Below are 11,761 nucleotides of genomic sequence, written 5' to 3'. Positions count from 1 at the left end.
GGGTTTGGACACCCGCCTTTTACTGCTTTGGATTTACTGCTTTGGGTTTGGACACCCGCACTTTACTGCTTTGGGTTTGGACACCCGCCTTTACTGCTTTGGGTTTGGACACCCGCCTTTTACTGCTTTGGGTTTGGACACCCCCTTTTACTGCTTTGGGTTTGGACACTCGCACTTTACTGCTTTGGGGTTTGGACACCCGCCTTTTTACTTTCTTTGGGCCCGTAAACCCATCTTTACTGCTTTTCGGACTCCGCGTCCATCTTTACTGCTTTTCGGACTCCGCGTCCATCTTTACTGCTTTTCGGACTCCGTGTCCATCTTTACAGTTTTTTGGACTCCGCATCCACGGACTTTGCGTCCACATTTACTACTTTCCACAGGCCTCGTCGTAGCATTTTACTCTTCCCACGGGCCTTGGCCTAGCACTTTACTACTTTCCACGGGTCTCGTCGTAACATTTTACTCTTCCCACGAGACTTGGCCTAGCACTTTAATGCTTTCCACGGGTTTCAGCCCAACACTTTACTGCTTTCCACGGGCCTCGGCCCAGGACTTTACTGCTTTGCGGGCTCAGGCCTCTCATCTACAGTTTCATAATTTCCACCCCTCAACTACGTTGTCGTTTTGTGGCAGGTCGATGCACTTACACGATTTCTCCCACATATTCAAGGCAAAGTAGCAAGCGACTACAGAGAGTGATACCAGGACAGTCGCCGGGACCAAAAGGGATGCTTCTCAAGATCTTCGGTTACATCCTCTATTCGAGCACGCAACCAAAGAGGGGCAAGCTGTCAACACCCAATTTTGGTCCACCGGCTTCAGAGAAGCAAAATCGTCATTTTGCCACCCGTGAGGGAAGTATTTCTGATTAATTACTTGAGCATTCACGAAGTTTTGGAAATAGCAAATTTTCCTAATTTAATGCCAATTTTATGATTTTTTTCAAAAATAATACCATTTGAGACATTTTCTAATTTCGCGTACATCGACGTCAATTTTCAAAAATTCAGGATAAAATTCGAGATTGAAAATAATTTCATCGCATAATATCGATCAACGAATTTTTCTGAGCACGATGGCGGTCTCGAATTATTTTTCCGACGTCCGATCAAGAAGACATAATTTTCAATTTGTATGCGCGTCGAATTCTTTATTAAAAAAAAAAAAGGGTCAAGTCGGTCAGAACCGGTCAGAGCCGGTCTGACCGACAAGACAGATGGGCAGGGTCGGTTAGAGCTGGTCTGACCGACCGTTGCCCCAAAAAAAAAAAAAGTCAAAGGTTAAACGACCAGTTTGACTTTCCATTTATTTCATTCCCGCCCACTTCTTTTCCTTTTCTTCCTCTTTCCTCCTTCCTTTCAGTTTGGTCCCTGCAATAAAAAAATCGGGATTTTCGTTCCCGATTTGGCAAGATTTCCCGCGAAAATCTCGCCGATCTCCGTTCTGTTTCCTGTTCCTTCTTCCTGGCGAAACCCTAGCCGCGAGGGGGAGAGAGCCGAAAAAAAAAGGAGGGGCTCTCTCTCTCTCTCTCTCGGGTGGTCTCGGTTCCGGAATGCCGAGCTGGGCCTCAAATGGGAACTCCTTCAGCTCGTCCACGGACGGCCCCCAGCTCCGAAATTCCCTCAGCTCTGGCTCTCTCTTCCTCCTCTCGCCCTCACGTTCTCCCTCGCCGAAACCCGCAGCTCGTTTTTCCTTCTTCTTCCTCAGCTCGTTTTCACAGACCGCGGCAGAGAACTCGACCTCACGCTCGAGAACCGCGGCTCGACATCTCACCCTAGACCCGCAGCTCCCGTCCTGCCCTCAGCTTCCTGCCCGACGCCTGGCCGCCCGAGTCCTCCCCTTTCGCTCTCGGTTCCCCGTTCAACGCTAACCAGGTTGAAATTTTTTTTTTTTTTGCCTCAGCCTGGTCCAACAGCCCAGAAGCCCAGCCCGTGGTCAGCAGCGGCTCGGCCCACGTCTAGCAGCCCAGCGGCAGCCATCAAGCAGCGGCCCAGCCCACAGCCGCGGCCCTATTCGGTCCAGCAAGCCTGTTCGGCCCAATCCAGCCCAGTCCACCCCCACCGGATCTCGACCCGTCACGGCCCGGCCCAGCTTGTCCAGCATTTTAATTTTTTTTATTTACAGAATTGCCCCTATTCTTCTCAAACAAGGTAAATTCCCGACTTAGTGGCATGTTTAGTGCTCCATTTTTTAATATTAATGTTTGCTTGGATGAATTTGACGTGAAATGAGTGCTCTTGGGTCGCGTGGGTGATCGGATTTGTCTCGAACTCGATTTTACGAACTTTCTATTTTGTCACATTTCTGTCCAGAGGACGCATTTTATTTTTTTCAGATCTGCCCCGAACTCTAAAAATTATTTTCAATCAACTCCCGGTCATTTTACTATTTTCCAATCAGTCCTTGGATTTTTCAGAATTTTTCAAGCATCCCAAATAACTTTCCAAGTTGTTTCAGTTTAGTCCCGGGTTTTTTTTCACCTTTTTCAGATCTGCCCCGAGTTTTAAAATTTCTTTTCAATCAAGTCCCAGTCATTTTACTATTTTTCAATCAGTCCTGGAATTGCCAGAATTTTCCAAGCATCCCAAGGAACTTTCCAAGTTGTCTCAGTTTAGTCCTGGGGCCATTTTTTCGTTTCCAGATCAATCCAGATTTTCAAATTCGTTCCAGATAATAAGAAACCCCATTGTTTGTTTATTTGAGCTTGCTTGATTACATTTTGCACTTGTTTGTTATGCTGATCGAGCCCGATCCTTTAGGACTCGATTCACACTGGGTCCAATGCCCATAACCTTCGATCACGGTATCCAATGCCCCATACACCGAGTGCGCATTTAATTTAATTTTTGGTCTTTTCCAAACCATACGGTGAGCATGAGTGAAATAACGGCCGAACACGAACCGACCGGGATTCAGTAATTGTAATTTATCTTTTATTTGAGAGAACAATGTAAGGGTTTTATGATACATATTTATTCATGTAATAATCTCGGTTGGAGAGTGGACGGTTCAAGTGTCTACTCGAATTTGCGGTGTCAAAACGGGCGAGTCGAGTGCAACCTTAAATCATTCGGTAAATAAATAAAATGGCAAGCCTAGCAAACTAGAGTACCGAAAGGGCGTGTGGGATATAGGCCCACGCGTAATAGAACCCCCGAACTCGGAATTTCCGGTTCCGTACAAGACCATTGCCTTAGCATACTAGGTGTATCCATACCCCTAGACCCAGGCGACTCACCGGCCCTCGACCTTCGGGTCGTAAACAGGTAGTGGCGACTCCTTCTCATGTGCGTCCGTCGCGCGTCCTCGGGAAGGTGGACACTCCCAAGCCGCGTTGCATTTAGGCGCGCGCATGCGTGCCCCGACGAGACGAAATTCGGGTGCGCACAGCTTGGCGACTCCACTGGGGACACTTAGAGGGTTCGGGCTCGTTCTCGCTTGCTTTGTTTGCTTGTTTATTTATCGCTTTTCGCAATTTCTCGCTTATCTACTTTACGCACTTTTATTTCTCGCACGCACATTGCATATCATACTGGCTTCTAGTACCTACAGGTTAGACAGGGGTTCCGAGTAAGGGTACGTCGCACGGTTGGACCGTCGATTAGGCCCCCAAAGATCCCCGCCCGATTTCAAGGAATTGACACCCTTGAGTCGGGAGCCCCCATCCTTACGTAGTACGGTCCCTGTAGCACTAAAACCATGCATTCTGCAGGAGCTCCATGCCATCCTCCAACCCGGCTTCGACGAACAGTCCATCGAGTCGGCCTGCGTGCCACTTGAGTCTTTTCTGTTTCAAGAGCGATGTACCTTGTAATTTGTACTAAGCCGTGGGCATTTACTTTCTTTGCACACATGCATCATATGTTTTACAAAATTAGGGTGCCATTCATATTGACGAGTGCTAAGTCGATCTTCCTTTCGTCTTGGTAAGAGACGCCTCACTCGTCCTCTTGCTCGCACCTCGATAGAGCCCGCCAATCTACAAGGACCTCACCGACTCGCCACAAGATGCATGCCACACGTCTCCTAGGACACCCTTTCCTTCGGGCACAGCCACTATGATCGACCTCACCAACACTAGGACCGATCACTGAGAGATTGCTGAGAGATGAGGAATTCGTCGGCTAACCACAACTTCAGAAGGAGCCCGCACGAACGAACGCCGTCCTAGAGAGGTCTAGGAAAAGGGCTCGTAGAGACCCACCCATGCGCTCTATGATAGATGAATCCGCAAGGCCCTCGTCTAGAACCGGTGCTTTCCAATGCCGCGTTCGCTCAAACTTCGAGTGTGGTGGAAGATCGGCTTAGGGCTTTATTTTACAAAATTTACATTGTACTTTGAGTCAATGTGAATGGCGGCATTAGTTTTGGAAAACTCACGCATCTCATGAATCCTACTCATTTACTGTTTTGCATAACAGCTAACATGTCACCATATAAGTGAGTGAGGCCCTCTTTCGTAGGTAGACCGACCGCGACCTTCATCCTCTCTCCACGGCAAGGCGAGCCATGACCCGAGGACCGATCCACCTTCCTAAGCAAAGCTACCTTCTCACTAACCCCGTGCAGCCAAGCGTCATTGTGTGATCGAGCACACGTCCCTTCGTGCAACCAAGCACGTCCTCCAGTACAATCAAGTGCGTCCTTCCGCGTCGTGCGAGCATGCCTCCACCTCCAGCATGCACATACCCTCGGCGCACCCTGTGCATGTCCCTCAACATGCTCGCACGACGCCTAACAGGCCAGTTCGCTCCCTTATGCACTTGCATTCAAATTACAATCAGTCCTTATTTCTTCATTGCTTTTCCTCTTCACCTTGCAAGAAATAACCAACAAAAGGGCAACTTAAACTCCAAACGATCACAACCATGGCAACAAACATCTCCCTTTCAGCTCCCTAAGATTCCGACACCGAGTCCCGACCCTCCCTCCACAAAGACCGCTAGCAACTGCTTTAACAAAGAGGACATATGCCAGCTTACCCACTACGAAAGTGATCTACATGGTTACACCTTCAACCGAAGGATGGTCCCAACCCGCCCTCCACTATGGTTACTAATCAGTCACCGGGGCAACACATACTCTTCCTTAAACTCCTTTTCGCTTTCATTTAAATGCATTTTCAACTGGACTCCCGACTAGAACGAACCACTCAAGTGAGCATTAAAACAATCCCAAAGATGCCTTATTAGTTCTTTCGGGCCTGTTTGACTCGACTGTCCTCATGGGACTCGGCTCCCCGAGCCTTCCCTAGGACGGCTGCGCATGTCAACCCGCAATCGAGGAAAGTACGCCTATGCGGCCCCCAGTCACAGTCTAACCGCTCCAGCGTGGCGATGACCGAACTCCCGAAATTGAGTGTCCCCCACGCGCAGCACCCCATGGGTCGCGCACTGGATGAGGGAACTTCCCATGAGTCCACCTTACATTTCTTACCACATATTTCACCGTATAATAACCTAATACATCATCTTCTTCGTCATCCTTCACAGGGGCACGCCGGTTACAAGCGAAGAGCGATACACGGGTTCACACCTTCACGAGAACTCCTATCGGGTCTCTCTTCCTATACTTCGACAGGAAAGAGGCTTGATGCGAAAGTACCCCCTTTTAACGAAGCCGAAGACAAAAACGACTAAGTGAGACACATGCTGTCAACCCAACCATCTCAGTCGATAGCAAGCATGGCCCCCTAAGCAAAGCACGTACGTCGACTTCAAGAGCACCTATCCTCCTAGGGGCACCCTCCACGGGAGGGACAAGATATGGTCAGGAACGGCGTCCGACGCAGACCACGAAGACCGAGGCATCACGTTTAACACTCATGCCGGGGCAACCTTGGTCACCTGCACCCAGGGAAAATCTTATTCTTCTTCTTAGATGATAGGGAAAATCATTTGTAAAGTTTGCAAGGACGAGTAACACGAAGTTCGGCTTTCAAATATCCAGGAGCCAAACCTCCATGAAAGGCCGGCCCTCACGAAATAGGGCAAGACACACCAAAGCGGCCACGCAATGCAAAGTCAAGGAGTTTCCAACAAATACACGGGGGACAAAACAAATCCCAGCTGCAAGAAAAAAAACAGAGCAAAAAGAAGCGGGAAAAACCCGCCAATGAAGAGAGAGAGAAAAGACGCGGGAAAAACCCGCCAATGAACAAAACAAGGCATCGCCGAGATTTAAAACTCCGGTATCGCCAATTCGAAGAAGAAATCAACAAACCCCGACAAAAATGGGAGCAGCAGACGCAACTCCTCAACGGAGACAGAACACAACGCACTCGGAGGTCGAATCCTTCGAACGCTTCGCCCTTGCAAACTCGAGAGACAAAAGAATCGAGCCCGTTAGGTCGAAAACCCCTCGGGGCGACCTAGGCAAAAGTTAGGGTAAGAGAGAGGCATGACTGAAAATCCCGAAGCGGGCAGTCGTGGCAAAAGGAGAGCTAATCCCCTTTAGGTTGAGAGGTACGGCCCCAAGGTGGGTAACCGTAGCAAAAGGAGAGTAAAACGAGAGATGAACAAAACAGTTACCCTAGGCTCTTGCACACTGCGCGAACTAGGGATCCCAAAGGAAAATGGCCAGGTTATCTACTCCAACATGATCCCCGATCGACTCTCCTACACGACTCAACTGTCCAAGGCGGATTCTCCCTCAAGCACAGCGGGCGACAAAGCACACAATCCAAGCAGTTCAAGACAACCAATACCAACCGGAGGACGAAAGAGAAAGAGGGGTACATCTCACTGAAGGCGTGAATCCGTGTATCCTTTTAGCTTGGGGCAATGTGCTCCCCATGCTTTCTCTTTTCTCTCGGCTCATAAATGACTCTAAATGGGTCATAGCCACCCTACAATCGGCTACCACAAAGCCAAAATCCTAGACACTCATCTCCAGGAGTCAAGTCATAACACTTTGGAAATGAATAGACTGAGGTCTAGCTAAATTTGCACATAAATCCCCATGCGGGTCACAAGCGCAACCGCCCCACGGCACCCTGACGAGAAGGGACCTAAGTCGACGGGCGCGTCGAATAATCGACGGAGTCGCTAGAGCATCATTGAAAATGTCTCGATATGCTCGTGCATGGCCAACAGGAGCCTTGGAGCCCTCGCATTGAGGCCTTCGAAAATGGAATCTCATTCGCATCGCCAAAGCAAAAACTCTCCACGGGTCGCCTCGGCAACCCGAAATTGAAAAACATGCGTCGCGAACACATTCTTTTACCTGTACTTATACATTGTTAGTAACCCCATGAGTTACTGATAATGCCAGGATCACAGGTACAACAAACGCAAGAACTACGGCAGACTCTGATTCCCTGTCCAAGAGGGTACGTAGGCGCTCTCAGAGCACGAGTCCTGCACCGCAAAACGCCGGTCCCTCAGCAAAGCACCACCATCCCAGTAGGGCCGGCATCCGGCGGAGCAACGAGCAACCGTCTAGCAAGCAAGAGTCCCAGTAGGGAGACCGGGGCATTTCCAACAAGCAATCGCTTCAGCGGCGAGACCAGCTGCCACCAAGAACAACAAACAATCGATCCAGCAGCAGGGTCGGCTTCCGGCAGATCAAACACACTGCTGTCCCAGGGGCAAAGCACCGACGAAGCAACTTCATCGCGACAGCAACGTCAATCGACAGCAGATCAATACCTTTGGGACAACATCAGCCCTGGACACTCAGCGCGCACCACTGTCCACATGACTAACGGAGAGTTATGCTATTCTCTACAGCACCACCTCTCTACGATAACATTCACAAGCTACTGGGGCATCCTCGGTGAACACAGCGACCGGATCATTCTCACCAAAGACAAATTGCAATTTTAGTGGTCTCACGCGACTGACATCCACCGTTAGCTATTGTTCTCTCCTACGTGCAGATGCGCATGGAACCCCAAGGGGCATCTCCCTCTGACGGACTCATGTCTGCCTCATACGACAAGATTGCAATCTCAAACTCGAGCGAAAGGCCCTCAATGAGGCACCTGGCACCATCATCTGACAAATCCGTCAGTATCAACGGGCCCAAGTCAACTCTCTCGCATTCTCGGGCCATCCTCGATGACCGAATCCTTTTACTGCTTTGGGTTTGGACACCCACCTTTGGACACCCACCTTTTACTGCTTTGGGTTTAGACACCCACCTTTTACTGCTTTGGGTTTGGACACCCACGTTTTACTGCTTTGGGTTTGGACATCCGCCTTTACTGCTTTGGGTTTGGATGCTTTGGGTTTGGACACCCGCCTTTACTGCTTTGGGTTTGGACACCCACCTTTACTGTTTTGGGTTTGGACACCCACCTTTTACTGGTTTGGGTTTAGACACCCACCTTTTACTGCTTTGGGTTTGGACACCCCCATTTTACTGCTTTGGGTTTGGACACCCGCACTTTACTGCTTTGGGTTTGGACACCCGCCTTTTACTGCTTTGGGTTTGGACACCCCCTTTTACTGCTTTGGGTTTGGACACCCGCACTTTACTGTTTTGGGTTTGGACACCCGCCTTTACTGCTTTGGGTTTGGACACCCGCCTTTACTGCATTGGGTTTGGACACCCGCCTTTACTGCATTGGGTTTGGACACCCACATTTTACTGGTTTGGGTTTAGACACCCACATTTTACTGCTTTGGGTTTAGACACCCCCTTTACTGCTTTGGGTTTGGACACCCGCCTTTTACTGCTTTGGATTTACTGCTTTGGGTTTGGACACCCGCACTTTACTGCTTTGGGTTTGGACACCCGCCTTTACTGCTTTGGGTTTGGACACCCGCCTTTTACTGCTTTGGGTTTGGACACCCCCTTTTACTGCTTTGGGTTTGGACACTCGCACTTTACTGCTTTGGGGTTTGGACACCCGCCTTTTTACTTTCTTTGGGCCCGTAAACCCATCTTTACTGCTTTTCGGACTCCGCGTCCATCTTTACTGCTTTTCGGACTCCGCGTCCATCTTTACTGCTTTTCGGACTCCGTGTCCATCTTTACAGTTTTTTGGACTCCGCATCCACGGACTTTGCGTCCACATTTACTACTTTCCACAGGCCTCGTCGTAGCATTTTACTCTTCCCACGGGCCTTGGCCTAGCACTTTACTACTTTCCACGGGTCTCGTCGTAACATTTTACTCTTCCCACGAGACTTGGCCTAGCACTTTAATGCTTTCCACGGGTTTCAGCCCAACACTTTACTGCTTTCCACGGGCCTCGGCCTAGGACTTTACTGCTTTGCGGGCTCAGGCCTCTCATCTACAGTTTCATAATTTCCACCCCTCAACTACGTTGTCGTTTTGTGGCAGGTCGATGCACTTACACGATTTCTCCCACATATTCAAGGCAAAGTAGCAAGCGACTACAGAGAGTGATACCAGGACAGTCGCCGGGACCAAAAGGGATGCTTCTCAAGATCTTCGGTTACATCCTCTATTCGAGCACGCAACCAAAGAGGGGCAAGCTGTCAACACCCAATTTTGGTCCACCGGCTTCAGAGAAGCAAAATCGTCATTTTGCCACCCGTGAGGGAAGTATTTCTGATTAATTACTTGAGCATTCACGAAGTTTTGGAAATAGCAAATTTTCCTAATTTAATGCCAATTTTATGATTTTTTTCAAAAATAATACCATTTGAGACATTTTCTAATTTCGCGTACATCGACGTCAATTTTCAAAAATTCAGGATAAAATTCGAGATTGAAAATAATTTCATCGCATAATATCGATCAACGAATTTTTCTGAGCACGATGGCGGTCTCGAATTATTTTTCCGACGTCCGATCAAGAAGACATAATTTTCAATTTGTATGCGCGTCGAATTCTTTATTAAAAAAAAAAAGGGTCAAGTCGGTCAGAACCGGTCAGAGCCGGTCTGACCGACAAGACAGATGGGCAGGGTCGGTTAGAGCTGGTCTGACCGACCGTTGCCCCAAAAAAAAAAAGTCAAAGGTTAAACGACCAGTTTGACTTTCCATTTATTTCATTCCCGCCCACTTCTTTTCCTTTTCTTCCTCTTTCCTCCTTCCTTTCAGTTTGGTCCCTGCAATAAAAAAATCGGGATTTTCGTTCCCGATTTGGCAAGATTTCCCGCGAAAATCTCGCCGATCTCCGTTCTGTTTCCTGTTCCTTCTTCCTGGCGAAACCCTAGCCGCGAGGGGGAGAGAGCCGAAAAAAAAAGGAGGGGCTCTCTCTCTCTCTCTCTCGGGTGGTCTCGGTTCCGGAATGCCGAGCTGGGCCTCAAATGGGAACTCCTTCAGCTCGTCCACGGACGGCCCCCAGCTCCGAAATTCCCTCAGCTCCGGCTCTCTCTTCCTCCTCTCGCCCTCACGTTCTCCCTCGCCGAAACCCGCAGCTCGTTTTTCCTTCTTCTTCCTCAGCTCGTTTTCACAGACCGCGGCAGAGAACTCGACCTCACGCTCGAGAACCGCGGCTCGACATCTCACCCTAGACCCGCAGCTCCCGTCCTGCCCTCAGTTTCCTGCCCGACGCCCGGCCGCCCGAGTCCTCCCCTTTCGCTCTCGGTTCCCCGTTCAACGCTAACCAGGTTGAATTTTTTTTTTTTTTTTTTTTTGGCCTCAGCCTTGTCCAACAGCCCAGAAGCCCAGCCCGTGGTCAGCAGCGGCTCGGCCCACGTCCAGCAGCCCAGCGGCAGCCATCAAGCAGCGGCCCAGCCCACCGCTACGGCCCTATTCGGTCCAGCAAGCCTGTTCGGCCCAATCCAGCCCAGTCCACCCCCACCGGATCTCGGCCCGTCACAGCCCGGCCCAGCTTGTCCAGCATTTTAATTTTTTTTATTTTTTTTATTTACAGAATTGCCCCTATTCTTCTCAAACAAGGTAAATTCCCGACTTAGTGGCATGTTTAGGGCTCCATTTTTTAATATTAATGTTTGCTTGGATGAATTTGACGTGAAATGAGTGCTCTTGGATCGCGTGGGTGATCGGATTTGTCTCGAACTCGATTTTACGAACTTTCTGTTTTGTCACATTTCTGTCCAGAGGACGCATTTTATTTTTTTCAGATCTGCCCCGAACTCTAAAACTTATTTTCAATCAACTCCCGGTCATTTTACTATTTTCCAATCAGTCCTTGGATTTTTCAGAATTTTTCAAGCATCCCAAATAACTTTCCAAGTTGTTTCAGTTTAGTCCCGGGTTTTTTTTCATCTTTTTCAGATCTGCCCCGAGTTTTAAAATTTCTTTTCAATCAAGTCCCAGTCATTTTACTATTTTTCAATCAGTCCTGGAATTCCCAGAATTTTCCAAGCATCCCAAGGAACTTTTCAAGTTGTCTCAGTTTAGTCCTGGGGCCATTTTTTCGTTTCCAGATCAATCCAGATTTTCAAATTCATTTCAAACAAGTCCTGGGACATTTTTAGTAATTGTTACATAGTCCCCAATATTTCAGAATTTTCAAATCGGTCCCCGAAACTCCATCCGAATTTTCAAATCAGTCCCCGCTCTTTTAAAATCGTTCTATTCAGTCCCCTGGACATTTTCTAAAAATATCCGACCATTTCCCACTTGGATCACCCACCGACAATGCATGTGCCCCATTTATTTTTTGTAATTATATGTATACAACGTGACCATGTCGGAAATTAGAATTTATCGGGCGGTCAACTAATGGCTATCTCGACGACTCGAAATCCGTAGACCAAAGCATTTGGCAAATTTCTAATTAACCTAAAATTCTACATACGGGGTAATCGAGACGTTAAATTTGGCTAAATTAAATCATTGGACTCTTTTAAATAAATTGTACGAACTGATT

The sequence above is a fragment of the Punica granatum genome, chromosome 8 (genome assembly GCF_007655135.1).
Source record: "Punica granatum isolate Tunisia-2019 chromosome 8, ASM765513v2, whole genome shotgun sequence".
NCBI lineage: Eukaryota > Viridiplantae > Streptophyta > Magnoliopsida > Myrtales > Lythraceae > Punica > Punica granatum.
Note: the sequence above shows the minus strand (reverse complement) of the source record.